At 34.6% G+C, this 20,172-nt stretch overlaps 1 protein-coding gene and 1 pseudogene across 2 annotated transcripts in view; both read right to left on the reverse strand.

Annotated features, from left to right (window-relative positions):
• CNTNAP2 (contactin associated protein 2) overlaps positions 1–20,172 on the reverse strand; it is a 2,064,798-nt gene that overhangs the window by 1,484,820 nt on the left and 559,806 nt on the right. The window lies entirely within an intron of this gene.
• LOC118901362 lies at positions 3,478–3,650 on the reverse strand (annotated as a pseudogene).

The raw sequence follows: 20,172 nt of genomic DNA on the forward strand, positions 1-20,172 counted from the left end.
ACATGGGTGAAACTGGTTTGAGTATCAAGACAATATTTGCCAAGATCATGTAAAAAGAAATCAATTTCTGCTTGTATATTCTCTAAGGAATCTATGTTGCTTTAGTAATGCACAAGAGATGAAATTCAATATGATTTCTATGTACTTTGACTTTTCTTTTTTGGTCTCAATTTTATACAATTGAGTCTAGAATGTTGAAAGCCATTCCTATAGTATTTTAAATTACATGGAATTTAAAAAAATATACCATAACATAAAAGAGCAATAACATGCTTTTAAAATGAATGGTACCACAGATGATATATAAGGAGACTTCCTCTGGTCTATTTTTATTCCTGAATTCTGATTTGACTTAAAAAGAATGTACCAATATGTGCACTGGAAAATTGTAGAAAAATACTAGATATAATTAGAAACTTTCATAATTTCTTTTTTGAGAATATATTTTATTTTAATCACATAAGCACACACACATGTGTATCTGTAGATATATATATGTACATATAAAGAATACATATGTGTATATATGTATCTATAAATAGCACTTACGTGTAAATGTATATATTTTAGATAGGTAGATATTGAGTAGAGAGGGAAAGAAACCTCTCACAATACCTGATATACCGTATGCCCTCACTACATATTATCTTTAGTAGGAGAACATCTTAAAAATTAAAGGAGATTCAAAGCTTTGAAACAAACTACAGGTGATTTACAGTCAAATGGCTGAATTGTAGGCTTGCTAAGCATAAAGTATAAAGACCACAAGCCAGAGGTCGATCTATTAATATTTAAGAAACAGCAGAGTCACAAACTGTTTATATCTTAGAAATTGTCTAGTTCACCTCCCGCCTAATTCTATTCAGAAACTTGCCAATCTTCTTAATAGATAGCCATTTAATCTCCGTTTAATCAAAAAGTTTAGTCTTTTACATGAGTCATTGTCAAACAGTTCCATTAAAAACGTTTCCATTGTATTCTAAATGTTTTAATTATATCGAGTTAACAGCCTTACCAAATTTTGCAGTCTAAACTGGTGACAGGTGACACAGGATATAAAAAATCATACCTTGGTATAATCATAATAATTGAACTTTCACCTTTTCCTATCATCATCCTTTTATTGCCTTTTTGTTTAGTAAGAGGAACTATGGTTTGAGGTGAACAAAACTGGGTTTGAAATCCCAGCAATTATACCTAAAAGCTGTATAGACTTGAACAAGCAACTTTTCTCTCTGGGTTTCAATAATCTCACGTCTGAAATCAGAATGGTGATTTATATGGTTAAGAAAAAAAGAAAAAGAAAAAGGAAGAAAACAGAAGGAAAGAAATAAAACAGAATAAAATTCTGCTTTATTTACAGAACAGAAGTAGAGTCACAGATGTAGAAAACAAACTTATGGTTACTAGCGGGTAAGGGCAGGGAGGGATAAATCAGGAGATTGGGTTTGACATATACACACTACTATACATAAAATAGATAACTAATAAGAACCTGCTGTATAGCACAGACAATTCTACTCATTACTCTGTAATGGCCTATATGGAAAAAGAATCTTAAAAAAAGAGTGGATATATGTATATGTATATGACTAACACAACATTGTAAATCAACTATACTCCAATAAAATAAAATTTTATTAAAAAAGAATAAAAGAAAAAAAAAATAAAACTTCTATGTTTTTTGTATGTTGTGTTATTTCAGCTCTATCGCAGGCAGTTTCACCCACTGTGTCATTTAATGCTCATTTATATTGGATAGATATTATCAAATATATATTTGAAGTTGAAAAAATAAACAGTTCCATCAAATTTAAATCAAATTCCCTATATTTATAAAGCTAGAAAATAGTTCATATTTATTTTAAACCATTATGTAAGAACTTTCCAAGGCAACTTTCTAAGAATCTACATTCATCTACATTCTAAGAATCTACATTCAGATACAAACAGATTCATTTCTGTTTTAAAATATAAACCAAGTCTTTAAAGAATGTTAATATTATTTTTGCATTAAGCACTTGGAAAACTTTCATGGTGGTAAAGAGTGATATGCACTTTGCATTATAAAAAAAGACAAAAATACTTCCAAGAAGCATAGGATTTTTCCCCTAAAGAATAAAAACAATTATTCACGGAAAAGACAACGACAATCAACTTATTTCAAATACTTTCTCAAAAGGATAAATACACATAGAGATCAAATATAAGGAAACTACTACTGGTCCAAGTAGGAAGACTAAATTCTAGCCAATGTCCTTTCTGAGGCTCACTTTTTTCCTCTGAAAAGTGATGATCAAACTCTCTTCCTTGTGTTTCTTGCAAGTATGTCATACACTTCAAATCAGGTAATAGGTATGGAAGTTCAGTGAAAACTATAAAAATCTACTCAAGTACAAAGGACTATTATTCAACAGCCATGCAGATAAAACAGCCACATATATATGCCATTTCAAAAGTTTTAACACCTTTAAAATGTAAGTAATGAGCACATTAGGTGCCATGCCAGGTGCCAAGGCTACACAGACGGATCAACCACGCTCCCTAAGCATTCAGAACCTCTATATCAGGAGCTTCAGACATATTCATACTCTTTGATTCAATAAATCCATTTCTGGGGATTATTTTCTACAGAAATAAAATCCTAAATATGGGGAAAAAGATCATATCAAAAGCCTTTTGTTGCATGGTTATTTATAATAGCAAAAATATTTGAAATGATACAATTATCAACTACAAGCATATAGCTAAATTACATAATTTCATTTTCTTAATGAAATATTAGAGCCATTAAAATTATAAAGAATATGACTGGAAAGTCCGTTGATCTAACGGTCAGTTGAAATAACCAGGATAGAAGATTGTGAGTTAACTATAATTACCAGTGGGTAAAATTTTATAAAATAAATATTGTCATAGGGGAAAAGTAATGAAAAGACATATACAAAGTTACTAATTATTGTTAACTTTGGTTGGTAATATTACATGCAAAAATTCAAAGGGGGAGCCTCATTTCTATATTTTGCAATTTTCTGATGGAACTACTATACTTATAATGGCTTTTATTATATATATTTATATAATATATTTATTAATGGCCTGTTATTACAGAGATAATCATATGATACACAGGAGTGAGCTCAGTAATAGATTACATTACTGCTGAATATATGTAAAACTCAGATATTTCTAATTTGCTTCTAATCATGTTTGCCATAAAAATCATTAGAAAAAATAATATACGTCAAAAATTTCCCAACAACTTCACTTAAAATATATAGATCATGCTTTAATTAATAGCTCTCTGGGCTAGCAAATTAAAAAAAAACAAAAAAGCACACTTTTCTTATTTCTACTCATTATGTCCCCTACATTAATTTCAACTGTCCTAATTTCTCTTGCAAAGTTAACTTTTATGACCAGTGCATTTTGTCAAGATCAAAATCTAAATGCATGAAGAATTAACCTTGTACAATAATGAATTAACAAGATCTGAAAAAGAGAAAATGAATCACTAAATGATTATCATTAGTAAAATGTTCCACTCTGTTCTCTTATGGGGAATGATGGAACACTCTTTTATTGAACCCCATTATCCTAATGAGAAGATATTCTACACTTGATCATAGCCAAAAGGCTGGAGAAGATATTGTAATGACTCACTGCCAGTGCTTAATGAAGAGATTTCATAATTACTGAAACCACATCTGTTTGATTAACGAGTCCCTTCCAATATCCATGCATCCTCTGCTCTTTAGTGTGTGGCAGAATGTACACACTGCATATAAACTCTGGTTTTTCTTTCATGAAGGGAAACCTTATCTACCAATCGCAAATGCTGTTCTGAATGAACTTAAAAAAAAAGGTTAAGTTTCCATTTTGTGCAGCCTTTATTTAAATCTTGGTTCAATCACTTACTGATTTGTGACATTGGGCAGATCACTTAATACTCCATTGCCTTAGTTTCCTTTTCTGGAAAATATAATACCAACCTTATAGTGCTATTGTGAGGATAAAAGGAGATAATAAATTAAAAGCTCTTAGAATAATGCCTGCACAAGAACTAATTCTGTGTACCTCGCACTGGACATGATTCTAAATAAAATGAAAATTCGAGAATCCATCAGAACCTTGATATTATTATTGGGTACATAAATTAGTAATGCATTAGTTGTTTCTTTTTTAAGAACACGATGGGATGATTCTGTTAACGTTTCTAACGTTTCTATGCTCTTCAAATGACTGTCTCACAGACTCACAGACATAGAAAACAAATTTATGGTTATCACCGAAGGGAGTAAACATAACATTGTTACCAAAACAAATTTATGGTTACAAATTAGGAGTATGGGATTAACAGATAACAAACTACTATACATCAAATAGATAAGCAACAAGAATTTACTCTATAGCACAGGAAATTACATTCAATATCTTGTGATAACCTACAATGGAATATAATCTGAAAAAAATAACTGCAGCACTTTGCTGTACACTTGAAACTAACACAATATTGCAAATCAACTATACCTCAATAAAAAAATTAACTAACAAACATGATTATTCTCAGTTACTCCGACTTACAATGCCCTAGAGCAAGCAACCTTGAAATTCCAAATTTGTTCTAACAGAAAATTGGAATAGGAAGTTGCATATTTACAACTTTATTATAAAAAAAGAAAAAAAAACATACAAAAATCACATCAATCTCGTTGGCTTCACAAAGCACAAGTATACTTTCTACAGAGGACATATTCTTCCCATTGTCTTCAGCCCCCTCAATTACAAAGGTAGGGAAAGTGGGACTAACTAGGGCTTAACTTGAGCTATACGTGTAAAATCATATTAGTAGAAAGGCCACTGGATATCAAAGCTTCCTTTATTGTATTCACCCGTGTAACTGGCCTCCCCTGGAAACATGTTTACCACCAAGATAGAAACCTGAAACAGCCATGTGTCCTACTGAATTTGTGTAAGATGAAAGGCAGTTCCAACATGGGAGGTCTTGGTAATCTATACTAAACACGTAGGAAAAGCTGTTGGCATCTTAAGAGTTTTGTCCTAACAATTCCATTTTCAGGCAATGGAGGCACACCAAGAAAAGCAATTTGCTCCTTGAAATTCTGCCATCATAAAATCTCCAGGACACTACCACGTACATAGAAACTACTTGATAAATGCTTGCTAATTAAATGAAAAAATTAGGTGAGCCAGAATCAGTTTCTGGTCTCTCTACTAATTTTAAATAATGAAAGAAGAATCAGCTTGAAAATGGAAGTCTTTGAAATCATCTCTTTAAATAAGGTTTACTTCATTGCTAATATTTAGTATATATCTAGTTTAATTCTTTGATATTTAACCAGGTTGTCAAGATTCTTGTTAAAATGGTATTTAAAATTGAATACATTTTTTATTGCGAAAACTACTAAGTTAAAAAAGAAAACTCTTCCTGAACCCTTTCAAATTTAAGCAAAAACATTTGCAATTATTCCCACAAGTTAATGCCGAAGTAATATTTCCCAGATTGCTTCTGTTTCTGTCATGACTTACAGTTTGGCTTTCTTTTGGCTGTTGTTCCCTATGGCTTGGTGCTTAAAAATATTAGTTCTCCTTTGTAAACATCATTCATTAGTGCTACTGATTGAAGGCCACATATAGTCATATTACAATTTTATTCATGTAAATTTATCCAGAGGCTAGTGCCATGCATGCTTATGATTTTCAGACATATACTTAAAAGACACATGTTAAAATAAAATGTCACTGCATTAGGCAGGAATTGCAAAGAAAATAGTGAATTACAATGGCGCTTCCAAAATGTCCTTCTAAAATGAGTGACCTTTTTACTTTTTTTGAGCTAAAGACAAAAGTATACATGCATAACTTGATCTAATCATCAGAGTGTAATAACATGCATTTATGAGCATTCTAGGGATGACATACCCCTGGTGAATAAGGTCATCGTGTCAAGTTCAGAAAAACAGGCCTCTACAACTTTGTCCAATGAACTCTTCCGATGGTTCAATTTTAAAGGAGGCACACGAGCCATCCTGTCAAGTCCCTTGTCATATAATACCTATTGCTATTTCCTCTGGACTCTTGACACGCTTTCCCCATAATAACAAAATAGGGGAAATTTTAATTCTAATTCACAAGCATTGATCTTCACTAACCAATTCCACTATGTCAGAGTTGATAGCATATTGACTGATGTAACCAAGTTAACTCTAGATTTCAAATTACAAAAAAGCAGTGGCATGAAATACCTATCAGGGTTTCAATGCGGATGTTTGAAAGAAAAAAAAAGTTTTGCTAACTTCAGCCAAATATTTTCCTGCAAAAATTATCTAATTTCTATTGACTTCTGTATTTTTTAAAAAATGAAAGCAATTTAACCTTCACGATGTCAATCTCCTTTATGGGATCTAGACCATCACATTATGAGAATACTGGTAATATCTTTAAAATATTTGTACATTTGTCTATACTCATGCTACGGCTGAAAATCAGTGTGCCTAAAACAAACTCACAGTTTTCAGCTCCTTGTTAGTTCTCTTCCTGAACATTTTCATTATGGCACCAAGTCATTTCAACTGTATGTATGCCATCATGTCCTCCATTTTCACATCTAATAAATCATCGATTTTTGCTGTTCTATTTTTACCTATTTAACTGTTCTCCTTCATTTCCAGCGAAATCAATTCACATTTATGGGACTGTACAGCCTTCTGGTTTCTCTTCACTGCTAATCTTCCTCTCTCGAGTCTGTCCTAAGACCATCCCCACACCACGCTTTCTAAAGAGTTTACTTAACAGTATCACCTTCTACTTCAAACTTTACAGTGGTTCAATATTACCCTTCGGTCTGGCATTGAAGACCTCGAATTATCTTTCTACCCTCACTATTTTCCGTAAGTTATGTATATGAACCTTATGACTGGATTAATCTTGTCTATTCCTTTATAAGTCAAGAAGACTAAGGGTGAATGTGCTGGTGATGGGTCATCAGAAGGCGATCATGAAAAAGTGTTTCTAAAGAAGACTCTTAAGAATGATGGGAACTGATGCTGAACATCTATCCTCATTCTATCTGGTTGCTGCTTTAGAGAAATAAATATTATTTATTTATGTTCTGGAGAAGTAAATAAATGAAAGACAAAAGAAAAGAAAAAAAAAAAAAAAAGACTGCAAACTAGGCAGTCAGGAAACCAAGGCAGATGGATAAAAATTCCACAAACTGGCTCGCTGGAGCACTGCCAAAGCGAGCTTCAATTTTTTTTTTTTTTTTAATGTGATCTAAAAGGAGAAGCAAAAGAGTGAAAGCACATAATTATTATTGTTATTATCATCACTACACTCTGTAACAGTTGCTCAGTAAGGAGAGTTTATTATATGGTTTGCAAAACAGGCCAATACATCTAGCTAAGTTAATCACTTCACGTCTCGATTATTTTATTGCCTCTTGTTGGGTTTTTTCTTTCCAATCTCTTCTACTCCCTTACTATCTTCCAACTCCATCCTTCTCAGACCCAGCCCTCCCCACTCCTGTTGCTACCCTAGTATGTACAGAGTGTGCTCCGGTTTCCTACCATCTACTACTTCACTTTCAGCTCCTGGAGACTGCTCACAGTCTGACAAGACTTTCAAGTCTGTTTCCTTTCTCTCCCAGGTTAACCTTGAGCTTTGGTTATTCATATGTCATTTCTCTCCCTCCAGGCTCATATCAACATCAGAGATTTTGCTCTTGATATTTTCTCCATTGAAAATAGTCTCCAGGCACCTCACCATGGATCCGTATCCTTTGTTCTTGGACTTTCTAACTTTGTGCTCTGGACTTTCGAACTCTTGTTTGCTTATCTCCTCTGTCATATCTATTGATAATATTCTATCATCTATAAAATGTATTAAGCCACTCTGTGTCTCTTATATAACCCAAAACTCTTCTCGTGTGAAATATATGCCAGTTGTGTCTTGGTCTTCATCTATACAGTTCTCCTGTAGCTCACAGTAGACAGCATAGCAATGGGCGAGTAGTTAGTAGCCAAAAATGCCTCGCAATTGCTTTCTAAAGTAACTTGCCAGCGATAAAAACCCTAGCTCATCTTATGGATTCTTTACAATTTCATACAAGTATCATATTTAGGATTGTTTTACTTTTCCTCACACTTCAATTCTTTTCTTAATGGAATACAAACTCATGGTTAAAAGCGCCCTCTACTGGTTATTTTTAACATATCAAGAAGAAATTTTAAAAACGATTATCCAAAAGTACCTAAAATATATTTCCTAAGAAGTTATCATTCATCTCAAATATAATTCAGAAAAGTCATCAGTGATATGTCTTTTCATTCATCTGTGCTTTTACCCATATGATCCAGTTTCTGAGGAATGTATGCTGCTATAGTTTGTAATCTTTTATTTCTTTGGATGAAATACTTGATTTTTCTTCTGTCCATAAATTCTACTACGTCTCATTCTATACACTCCAATCATGCTTACAACCCCAGGATTTCCTGGGAGGCGACACAGCATAGTGACAGAGCTCTAGGATTCTGAAGTCAGGCTGCCTTCCTCTGAACTGCCTCTGGCTTGTCGCTTTATTAGCTGCAATTAACCTGATGAATTCATAAACATCTGTGTATCTCACTTTCCTCACAAAAGAAATGGGAATAACAATAGTTCTTTTCTCATACTATCGTTGCAGGTTTTAAATGTTCAGTCAAAGCATTTAGCACAAGTAAGTACTACATCTTCAGATCCTGGTAAGGCCATGCCTCACTGCTCCCTCAAAGGCAGAGAATGAATGCAATTTGTGGAGTCTTTTTTCCAGTGTGTTTGACTTTTTTTATTCTCTGAACTTTGCCATGATTCTGTTGTCAATGTCATCTATCTTCTTCCCAGAGCTCCCCAATGATCTTGTTTGTATTGCCTTCTGTTCATTTATTTTATTTTTTATCACTGTGGTAAGGACACTTAACATGAGATCTACCCTCCTAACAATTTTTTAAGTGTACAACACAGTACTGTTATCTACACACACAATGTCGTATAGCAGAACTCTAAAAAGTATTCATCTTGCATTAACTGAAATTTTTATCCAAATGAATTAGAAATCAGGATCTCAAAGAGATATTATCATCCCCATGTTCATTGAGGCACTATTCACAATAGCTGAAATGTGAAAACAGCATAAATGTTCACTGATGGATGAATGGATTTTAAAAGTGGAATATATCTATGATGGGACATTCAGCATTAAAAAGGAAGGAAATTCTGTAATATGTGACAACATGGATGAACCTTGAGGACATTATGCTAAGTGAAATAAGCGAGGCACAGAAGGACAAATACTGCATGCTTCTAAAATAGCCTTCCCCATATTTTTTGATGTCTTTCAATTTACTTGCTAGATATCACCCAAAATGACTTATACTCTTGACTTGTTCCTTGAATGAAACACAAAGGGAGTTGGCACACACTTTCATTAGTCTTATTTTATCCTTTTCATTATATCTCACCAAAGACTTTTTCAACTTGAAAGAGTTGATTTAATGATTACTGGATTTCAGAATCACGGCTGCCAACTAAAACACATTTTCTTCAAATTACATTCCCTATGTTTAAGAGCATGTTTATTGATGTGAAGTATATGGCTTGTAGAATATAAGGTTAGGCATGTGGACCCTGGAGACAGAAACGCTGGTCCTATAACGTGTTTGTCCTTGGCAGTTAGGTAATCTCATCCTTCAACTGTAAAACAGGTATTATGCTTATTTCTATTATTTTCATATAATTAAAGATTATTGAAGTAGATTATCGTGTAGCCTGGTTCTAAGCCCTACCTATTATCTCACAGGTATATAGTTGAAAATATCTGTAATGAGCAGTGCTGGTAAGATTAAGATGAAGTATCACCACAATATACATTTAAGTATATATATGTTTCAAGCTAATTTTTTAAACTTCAATTTAAAATCATACTGACTTTGGTTTTGGTAAGAATGCTATCCCAGGAATCTATTTTTATCACCCAATGGTAAAGTTAAGGTGAAAAAGAAAGAATACTTCCCACATAAATCTCAGAATGTTGATACTGTTCACCATGAAGGTCATTTCAACAGCAAATTGTTTTGGTCTTCATGATATTTTGGAAACATTTCAGCACATTTCCAAAAGACTGTTTCAAATTTAGATTTCATGGTTAAACATCTGGGTTTCTTTCTTGGTCCATTTAGCTGCATTTCATATATATACCCTCCACTCCTTGAGAAAATAAAAATAGATTTTGTGAAAACTCAGGAGGTGAAAGATAACAGCATTACACAAAATTAAGGGGTCTGGGTGACCTAGTTTGGATAGTCAGTTTTAATTCTAGAAAACACATTGAGATTCTCTGAGGAAAGGATATTATGCATATTTTAGCATCACTTTGTAAAGGCAGAGTTTTCAGAAGTTGGGAGTACCGCGAAAATTCATTTGTTCAAATACAAGTAGCCTCACCAATATTTAAGATTGTTTAGCATTCAATATTACTAATCTGCATTGTACAGTCCTAAATACTTGATCCAGAGTTCTTCCCTTTATAACCAAGCCACATTTTAACTTATTGTCTTGACACTGGATATGTTGACTTATGCAGAATCTATATTGTATAAACTTTATGCAAAAGTTATAATCAGTCAGCTCTAGAAAGTCACATGAGATAATTTTCTGTATTCATAAAATTGTTAGTTTTCCCACATGAAGATTTTTGAACTGGGTTATTGAACACTTAAATCTTCAGATGTTGTTTAGATTTTTATCTTGTTATTTTTTAGTAGCAATGTATTTACACTGAATTCAGGACTCGGCATCTCTTCCTTCTTCTACAGTTACCCCCATCTTTAGGTAACATCCTAATATGTTTTTTGAAAACTCTTTGAAGGTTCCATATTTCTATTTTAATATGTTCTCCCAGTTATCCCAGAACAACTTTCCTTTCTTTTGATAAGCCTTCCATAGTTTTCAAATTATATAGTAGATGTATGCCAAGTCTCCAAGATTATAAGCAATCATGGTTTCTATATTTATGTACAGGCTGTGTGGAGCCTTTATAAATGTCCCAAGTTAGACTAGGGTTTGATCTACCTAAGTGCTAAGTATTAGCTGTTGTTATTGTTGTTGTTGTTATTGTTATTGCTGGATGCATTAATAATCCTGCCTTTCTCAAGAGAACTCATACTGCGATGATATAAAAAGAAGATAAGGGTGGAGAGTGCAGCTCAATAGGTGGATAGCCCTAAATTTATCCTTGTGAAATAGAAATATATATTTCCCCAACTGAGGTCACATAAATGAAAACGTAGGATCCTGCCACCTTCGTTTTTGTCTGAGGTACCAGCAGGGCAGTAGAGAAAGGTCATTAAGTGACCATGGTCCACTCCGTCCACAGAGATTCCAGTGTAGAAGAGATTTATCTGACCCACTATCCCCAAATGATTCTGGTTCATCTTTAATAGCACTGTATGATGAAAAAAATTTTTTTGTTTTGTTTCGGTGATCAGAATTATGGATGCAGACAGCCAACATCTTTATCATTTATTATTTTAAGCAAAGCAATGGCAGACATATTGGAACTGACTTATTCAATCATTGTAAGAAATCAGTATATCAATGTAGCAAGATTTGAGAAATTCTAGAAGATGAGAGAGCAAGGAGAAGGGTTTTATATTCTATCAAAAATACTTGTACATTAAAAAACAAAGAAACAAAAAGAACTATGAAAAACCCTCATACCATGTATATGATTAAGAAACAGATGTAGGAATAGAAAGCTCTTCTCCCATCCCCAACCTCACTCATCCCTCTTTTCAGCCTCACACTCAATACCCCCATCCTCACCTCTCCTCAAGTTTTGTCTGGTTCCTTCTTTTCCTCACTTGTCTTTCTCTTTCTCAGTCTGGGCAATTTCTACATGACGGCACAGTTTAACCAATCAACCTCAACTGTTAGCATGCTGCAACTTTTTAGATGCCAATTTATTCACATTAGGAAACAGTAGTAAAATGAGGTAATTCTTGTTTAATCTTACTTAGAATATGAAACCTCACTAGTACCAACAAACTAGAAAAAAGGTTAATTGAAATTATTTCAAAATCTAAAGTTAGATTTTTAAAATACAGCTTAAAATGTTAAATTAAAAACATTAATGTATACATTTAGTTTTATTTCTTGGGTTTTAGCTCTTTGAATGTAATAATAATAATGCAAAGAATGAAAGAAACAAAAATAATAAACAAAAAGAGAACTAAAGAGAACTATGCTTTCTCCCCAAATATTCCATTTCTATGTTTGATTTCATGGATAAATACTTTTATTGATGGCACTAAGTAAACTTAACATTGGCTTAGTTTACAGTTCTCACAACTTCAAATTGCTGAGGGTCTGGATTCCTGAACATTTGACAAAACTGAGTAAATGTCTATTTACCATGGATTTTGGAGAAAGTAGCTATTAGCAAAATTAGTCTACACAGCCCATTAGAGATTATTTTCAGCCACAGTAAAATTCTTATTCTTAATCCCAATAGGATTCTTTCCAGTAATACTCTATGATTATTAGTGGATGGTAGTTTTTCTGATTAAAATACCAACTTTTGAAAATGTAGTTTCTCTTCTACATATCTTAAATATATTCTTTCTTTCTCTCTTTTTTTTTTTTTTTGGTATGATGATCAAATCAATTTTAAAGAGAGGTTGGAAATCTATTACCTGAAGAACAACAATGTGGGTAAACCTTTAAATTATAAACGCACTGAATTTCTCTCTCTTCTTTATAAAAGTGATAGAATATTATATAACAACAACAATAAAAGCAGAAGATAATTTCAACAAGAGAGAAAAATGAGGCTAGGCCAGGTAGCTGACATAAAATACTTTCTTCACTGACAATGATAGAAGCAAGGAATGCATGACAAATTCTGAGTTTCACTGGAACAGCACGGTAAACTCATTTCAAGTTGAAACAAAATAATGACATTTGAGGGAAAATAAGTTTTAGAATATGTGACATGGATGTGTTTGTATAATGAGCTTTATACATTATCCATGCTAAACATAGAAATGGCACCTGCAAAATCATTAAATTTAAATTGTGTGAGATCTATGCAAACCAATTTGAGGCTACTACTACAAAACTCTTTTGAAACATCTTCATGAAGTTTAAATTCTGGCATTAAATGTTCCTAAGGAAAAATAGGATCTACTTGATAATTTCTGGTCTCTGTATAAAGTGATTTATGTACTAATTCCCTGATGTATAATAGATGATCACTGGGAATAATTATGTAATCCAAACTGGGTAGTCAGCACTAAATATCATCGTATTTTCTATGGATGCTCAGACATATGTAAAATTTAAAAATATATATGATTATTACCAAAAATCAAATAACTATTAAAAACTTAAAACTAAGAAATATACGCTTATATATTTATTTAACAAATGATTTAACGCTTTCTAAGTTCCAGGCCCTGCACTGTATGCTGGGTTTCAATGATGAGCAAAACAGAACCTCTGCCCTGAAGCAACTTCTGCAAAAATGTTAAAGAAATCAAATATCAGGCACAGATGATAGTTTTCTACTTTTCCAGCCCACATCTTTCTGTGATGTTTAGCTTAACAAAGTTCCCAGCAAATTCTCAGTGTGAGATTTTCAGGTATTCTTCAACAGAAGATACACATTTCCAGGTTGCCAATCTGATACGGTGAGTTATATCACAGGACTGCAGACAATGTTCTAAATTTAGGAAAGGTTTCTTGGTTCACTCTCCCTGTACTGCTTAGGTCTTTGAAGCCAGATCTCTTGGGTCCTGCTCACTCAATGTTCCTTATACACTGAATTAAAAGCCTGATGCAGATAAAAAGCAGTGGGCAAATATTCATGTAATTCCATGTTTCCCTGTGATCTGCTCCCTAGTCTGACAACTCTGGTGCCTTTGGCCTGCTTCTTTTCCTTAGCTGTCACCCAGCCTGAGACATTAGTAGCTTAGAAATCACGAAGGCTCTTGTATAATCTGGACAGAGCAAGGCCTAGTGGACTTTGATTTCAGCCTCAGCTGCCACTCACGAGTGATCTGACCTTTGGCAAATCATTTAACCCTCCCGCCGTTCAGGTTTCTCATGGGTAAAATAAAAGTTTGTCCTAGATGCTCTCCAAAGTCACTTCGAGCTGGAAAATGTCACGAGTTTATGAACACAATAAACACTAGGCTTCTGCTATTATGGCACAATCCTAGTTCAGTTTTTATGGATGGAAAATTCCTTTAAAAATAAGCTAACACTGCATTCAATGAAAATTTTTAAAAAGTAACTATTATTTGCCGATGCGGTAATCATTTAAAACAAAGGTATGAAGGCAATCATTAGAAGTGGGGAGTGATACAATCAATAATAAGGAATCCAAAGGAGAAATGAGCTAAGTGAAAGGTTTACAAAGTCACTAAGTCAATGAAAGAGAGAGTGGGAATTCTATTCACTGAACATTAGTCACTCACTGGGAAACTTTTATTGAGCATCTATGTTCTAAGTGTGGTTCTTGACCCTGAGGACACAGCTGTAAACAATACACACATGGTCTCAGTCCTTATATATTTACACCATAGTCAGGGGGAAGGAAGGAACATAGGTAGAGAAAGAAATGAGATAATTTTACACAGTAATAAACAGCAAGTTATAAATAAGGAATAAACTGGGTGAAAGAAAAAGGAGGGGTCTAGTGTTGGGAGGCTGCTGACTTAGGATGGTCAGGAAGGCCTCTCTAATATAAAGTAACAGAAGAGTGGAGACCTTAGTGATGACAGGATGCTGTCCATACGACCTTCTCAGCATGGAGCCTTCCAGATGAAAGGTACACCAACACTGGACGATACCAGAGTAGCAAAGTTGGAAACAAGCTCAGACTTGAATAATGGAGGCCAGGGTGCCAGGACCACAGTGAGCAAAGATTACAGGTGGAGCCCAATCTCCCTAAGGAGTGGCATGAATTTGGGGCTTTATTCTATCTCAGTGGAATATGGAAATGTCAAGCAGCAGACATTGGATGCTTTCAAGAAAGGTGGCAATATCAGTATTATCCATTTGAAAACATTTGTTTGCCTGCTGGATGGAGATGAGATCTAGAATGGTAACAAATAACATCCATGAGATACGTTAGTATTTTAGAACTACAGGAGAAAAAAAATGATGAAATTTCAGGAGACTTAGGTAAAATAGTGCATTAAGCAATTCCTAGTTACAGTGAATAAAGCCTTAAGGTTAAGTGAAATAAGAAATGTTTGCCAGGTGAAGGCAAGAACTAGAAGAGTCCATATTTAGTCATACTTGTTTGTTTGCAAATGGAGGAACTATTGTGTCATTGCATAGTGAGCAGTAAATAAGGCTTTTTGTTTTTTCAGAGTCATAGTGGGCCCAGACTTTAACTTGTTCCATTTTCTAATGTTAACAGTTAGAAAGCTAACAGTCTAAGTTAACTATGGCTTCAGTGAAGGTGGCAAGATGCAAGTTTCCAACTATAGTGATTTGGAGAAACAGTAGCAATGTACTGAAAATCCATGAATCCATGTTGGTTTTGTTTTTATCCCAAGGTATACAGTACAGGTGAGGATACTTAAGAAGCCAAAAACTATTCCCATGTTCTGCTTGGCTGAGGGTAAGTTGGAACAAGAGATGGAATGAAGATGTGTAACATACTTTGCCCTGATGTTTAAGCAAACACAATTGTATAGCAGTACAATTGCCTAATTTGTCCATTACTCATCTAAAAGAGAAGTTATTACCACATTTCTCCAAAGAAGACATACAGATGGCCAACAGGCACATGAAAAGATGCTCAACATTGCTAATTATTAGAGAAATGCAAATCAAAACTACAGTGAGGTCCCACCTTACACCGGTCAGAATGGCCATCTTTAAAAAGTCTACAAATAACAAATGCTGGACAGGGTGTGGAGAAAAGGGAAGCCTCCTACACTGTTGGTGGGAATGTAAGTTGGTGCAGCCACTATGGAGTGTGGAGGGTCCTCAAAAAACTAAAAATAGGGTTACTGTAAGATTTAGTGATCCCACTCCTGGGCATATATCTGGACAAAACTATAATTCAAAAAGATACATGCACCCCTAAATTCATAGCAGCACTATTGACAATAGCCAAGACATGGAATCAACCTAAATGTCCAACGACAGATGAATGGATAAAGAAGATATGGTACATATATACAATGGAATACTACCTAGCCATAAAAAAGAATGAAATTATGCCATTTGCAGTAACATGGATTGACTTAGAGATTATCATACTAAGCGAAGTAAGTCAGAAAGAGAAAGACAAATACTGTATGATATCACTTATATGTGGAATCTAAAATATGACACAGATGAACCTATCTATGAAACAGAAACAGACTCAAAGACATAGAAAACAGACTTGTGGTTGCCAAGGGGGGGTGGGGTGGGGGAGGGATGGATTGGGAGTTTGGGGTTAGCAGAAGCAAACTATTACATATAGAATGGATAAACAACAAGGTCCTACTGTATAGCACAGGGAACTATATTCAATATCCTGTGATAAACCATAAGGGAAGAGAATATGAAAAAGAATATATATATATGTATATATATATATATGTATAACTGAATCACTTTGCTGTACAGCAGAAATTAAAACAAAATTGTAAATTAATTATATTTCAATAAAAGATAGATAAATAAATAAATAAATAAATAAATAAATAAAGTGGCCCATTGTGCCCCTCATCCAATTCCATCACTGGTTCATTCAGAAATCCATATTGCAGATGTGATATAGTTAGGTACCGTCGGGTACATTTTACAATACCAAAGCTACCAACTTACTGAGAAAATGTCACAGGCTCAATTCTGTTCAGCTTAATTATAGATATTAATTTAATATGTATAATGTGGGATGAGACGAGGGTCTGCAGAGGATGTTCAAGACACAAGGGCTTAAAATCTATTGGGGAAAACAAGGCACATATGGAACAATTAATCAGAATGAAAGTTAATGTGATATTAAATGACAAAATTAGTTACAGAGACAATAATCTTTATTGAAATCTAGAAAAGGGAAAGACAATAAATCGAGTTTGTCACCAACCAATCCCAAGCAGCCAGTGAAAACACTGTTATATGTTAGAAGCATCATTTTCATCATTGTATTTATAGAATGTTGCTCTTGATTTTGGGTTAGGAAAGAGTTGTAAGGGAAATGATAAAATTATATCATCAGATGATGAAGGAAACAGAAATTTAACAGCTGTTTGGATGTAACAGATAATGGCAAGATGTTGCTGATTTACAATTAATTGTGTACTAAGAAGCAGGCTTTCCTGACTGGTGATGATTAACTACCCAGCTATTAATCATCTAATTGTTAAACTGATTAACTACAACCTTGCTAGCATGTTAAATTAGCTTTACTGCCCCTCACCTTTTATAAACAATGTAAGTTTTCAAAATATATTAGAATTTTGATTAGACTAACAACAAGCTGTCCATTTTAGGTTCTTTTTGAGGTGAAGAGCCCTTCGAAGGGTTTTTGGAGAGGTAATTTCTCTCACATTTTGCAGAGAAATGGATGCAAGCAATAAACAGATGAGAACAACCAAATTGGCATAATTAATAAAATCCTAATCTGTTTTCTATTAGGTGGAAAGATAGATATATCTCTCTATATACATATATATGTATATACATATGTATATACAAATATATATCTACTTACCTAATACACACCACACACAGTAGAAAAATATAGAGAAACACAAATATGTATGTATATGCATATATGTTTTAATTACATATCTATGCTAGTAATTGTTTAACACAATTTCCTTTTAGTTTTGGAGTCATACAACAGTATAAACATGCATTTCTCTAAATTTCCTCTTTTTCTTCCTCAGTGTAAATGGCGTAGTACTGACTGTTGGAATAACGTCCTGTCTGTCTTGTCCTTCTCAAATTGATCCTTCCCCTCTGCCTTCAGCTTTCAAAAATTGGACTCTACTAATATCAATCCCATGTTTAAAACTCATTGTTATAATGTCTATATGTTACTTTAAAAGACTTTTGCCTCAACAGTGGGATATACGCGTACATGTTGTTTTGATCCGTGCCCTAGAGATGGTGAGTTGACATATGAAGAACCCTCGTGGAGAATGGGGTTAGTGTGCTGGAGAGTTAGTCACCAATGGAGAGACTCACCAGAAGCCCATCTCCCTGAGGTAAGCACTAAAATTTCAATGGCCCTCCTCTCTCATCAGCCCTGGAGAGTTTATTTGGATATTGAATGACTGAAATGATTTTTCACTGGTGAAATGAGAGGCATTCAAGATATGTGGAGACTAGTAATATTGAGTGGGCATCTCTCCCCGTTCCTGAACAGGGTTCAGGAACCAAAGCCAGTAGTCTATACCAAATACATTTCCATTGAGAACAATGGCCCAGCCTAACAGCCCCTCTCGTTCTACCCTAAGCTGCTGACAGAGGATTATGCTGCTTGCTTCTGACTAGATGTAACCAAGCACTGCTCCTTGAATATTGTCACATCTGCACATGAGCCTTGAATTGAAGATCTTGTTACAGTGTCTAAAAGGCCAGAAAGCTGCGGATTTCATTTAATTCACAGAACAGATTGTGCGACTGCTTCTTGTTACTGCCTCTTAATAAATGTTTTAATTTGTAGTAGAGTTAGGACTGAGGCTTGCTTTCCTGTTAACAAACTAACTGTAGCCATTACTTACATCTAACTACTGGAAGATATGAATATCGAACAAACAAAGGAACAAACCTAATAAACGTGAATGACCAAATCGGCTTAGGTCGTTTGCAATGCACCACTGGGTGCGTGATAAAGGTGAAACTCACTTTTAAGTCCTACAGGCTTTCCAACACCTCTCCACTACCTCACTCTGCAGCATCTTAACAACATCCCTGGCATCCTGTACTGTTACTTTTTCCCCCAGAACCAACATACTGTTGGTTCATGCAGTTTATCAAGATGTTCCCTTACCTGGAACACTCTGCCCTGCACCTAAATCTGAATCATCTGGACAACCCAATTTAGATGTTCTCTCCCGCACAACGCTTCCCGGTCTTTGAAGACTGGGTTGACCACCTCCTCCATATGCTTCCAGAGCACCCTTCTGATACCATTTGCCACAATGTGTTAAAACTGTCTGTTTAGCCACTGAATCCCATCTCTCTACTTCATGAGCAACATGAAAGCAAGTGCCTTGTCTTTTCCTGACACGCATAATACTCAGTAGAATGCTAGTTGATCCGGATACAATCTCCTGTGACTACTTCCATGGACGTTTAGAGAAAACAATCCTTGCTTCCCTTGTCCAAGAAAAAAATGTTGTTTACAATGAGCATTTTCTTCAGATGTGGGTCCATATAGTAGCAGACTAATACAACTGTCATCAGATGTCTCCTCTGCTAACAATTGTAGATGCATTCTTACAGAAATACCTACTGGATAGATCCCACCGTTCTAGATTTGCAGATGTTCTTACATAATGCCAACCTGTCCTAGAAAAGGTGACACTACATGTCCAAGATCTGTATTTAGTCAGCATGCCAGTGAAAAGAGCAGGTGCTTGGGAAATAGCTACATAAATTACAAGCAGGCTATCCAAATTGGTTGATTTTGGTGTGTAAAGATACGTGCTAGTCGAAAATTTCTTCTGTGAAGAGCCACAGAAATTGTCTCACCATCTGTTAGCTGATGGACGTGGCTTACAAATGACCTCATCTCTGTATCCTTCCTGTGGTAAGTGGCCTGGATCTAAGGCAGAGTTCTCTTCAGTGCTAGTAAATTATTGACTTTGATTATCTTTAAGGATGATAACATCAGCTCCATTAGTATGTGCATTTATATTCCAAATACACTACCGAGGCTTCAGTGAGTCAGTTGTTTCCTGGAAATTAGCAAAACGGGTGTACATAATCTATCCTGTTATCCTTTGCAATGCAAAGGACACTGTATAGCAAGTAATAGTTTACTGGACAAGAACAATATCATGGGTGGTATTTCTCACATTTATTCTATTGATCACCTGAAAACTGCTGATGGTGGTTTACAGGACCAAATGTTTTCTATAGTAAATCCTCCTT

The sequence above is a fragment of the Balaenoptera musculus genome, chromosome 9, assembly GCF_009873245.2.
Source record: "Balaenoptera musculus isolate JJ_BM4_2016_0621 chromosome 9, mBalMus1.pri.v3, whole genome shotgun sequence".
Classification (NCBI taxonomy): domain Eukaryota; kingdom Metazoa; phylum Chordata; class Mammalia; order Artiodactyla; family Balaenopteridae; genus Balaenoptera; species Balaenoptera musculus.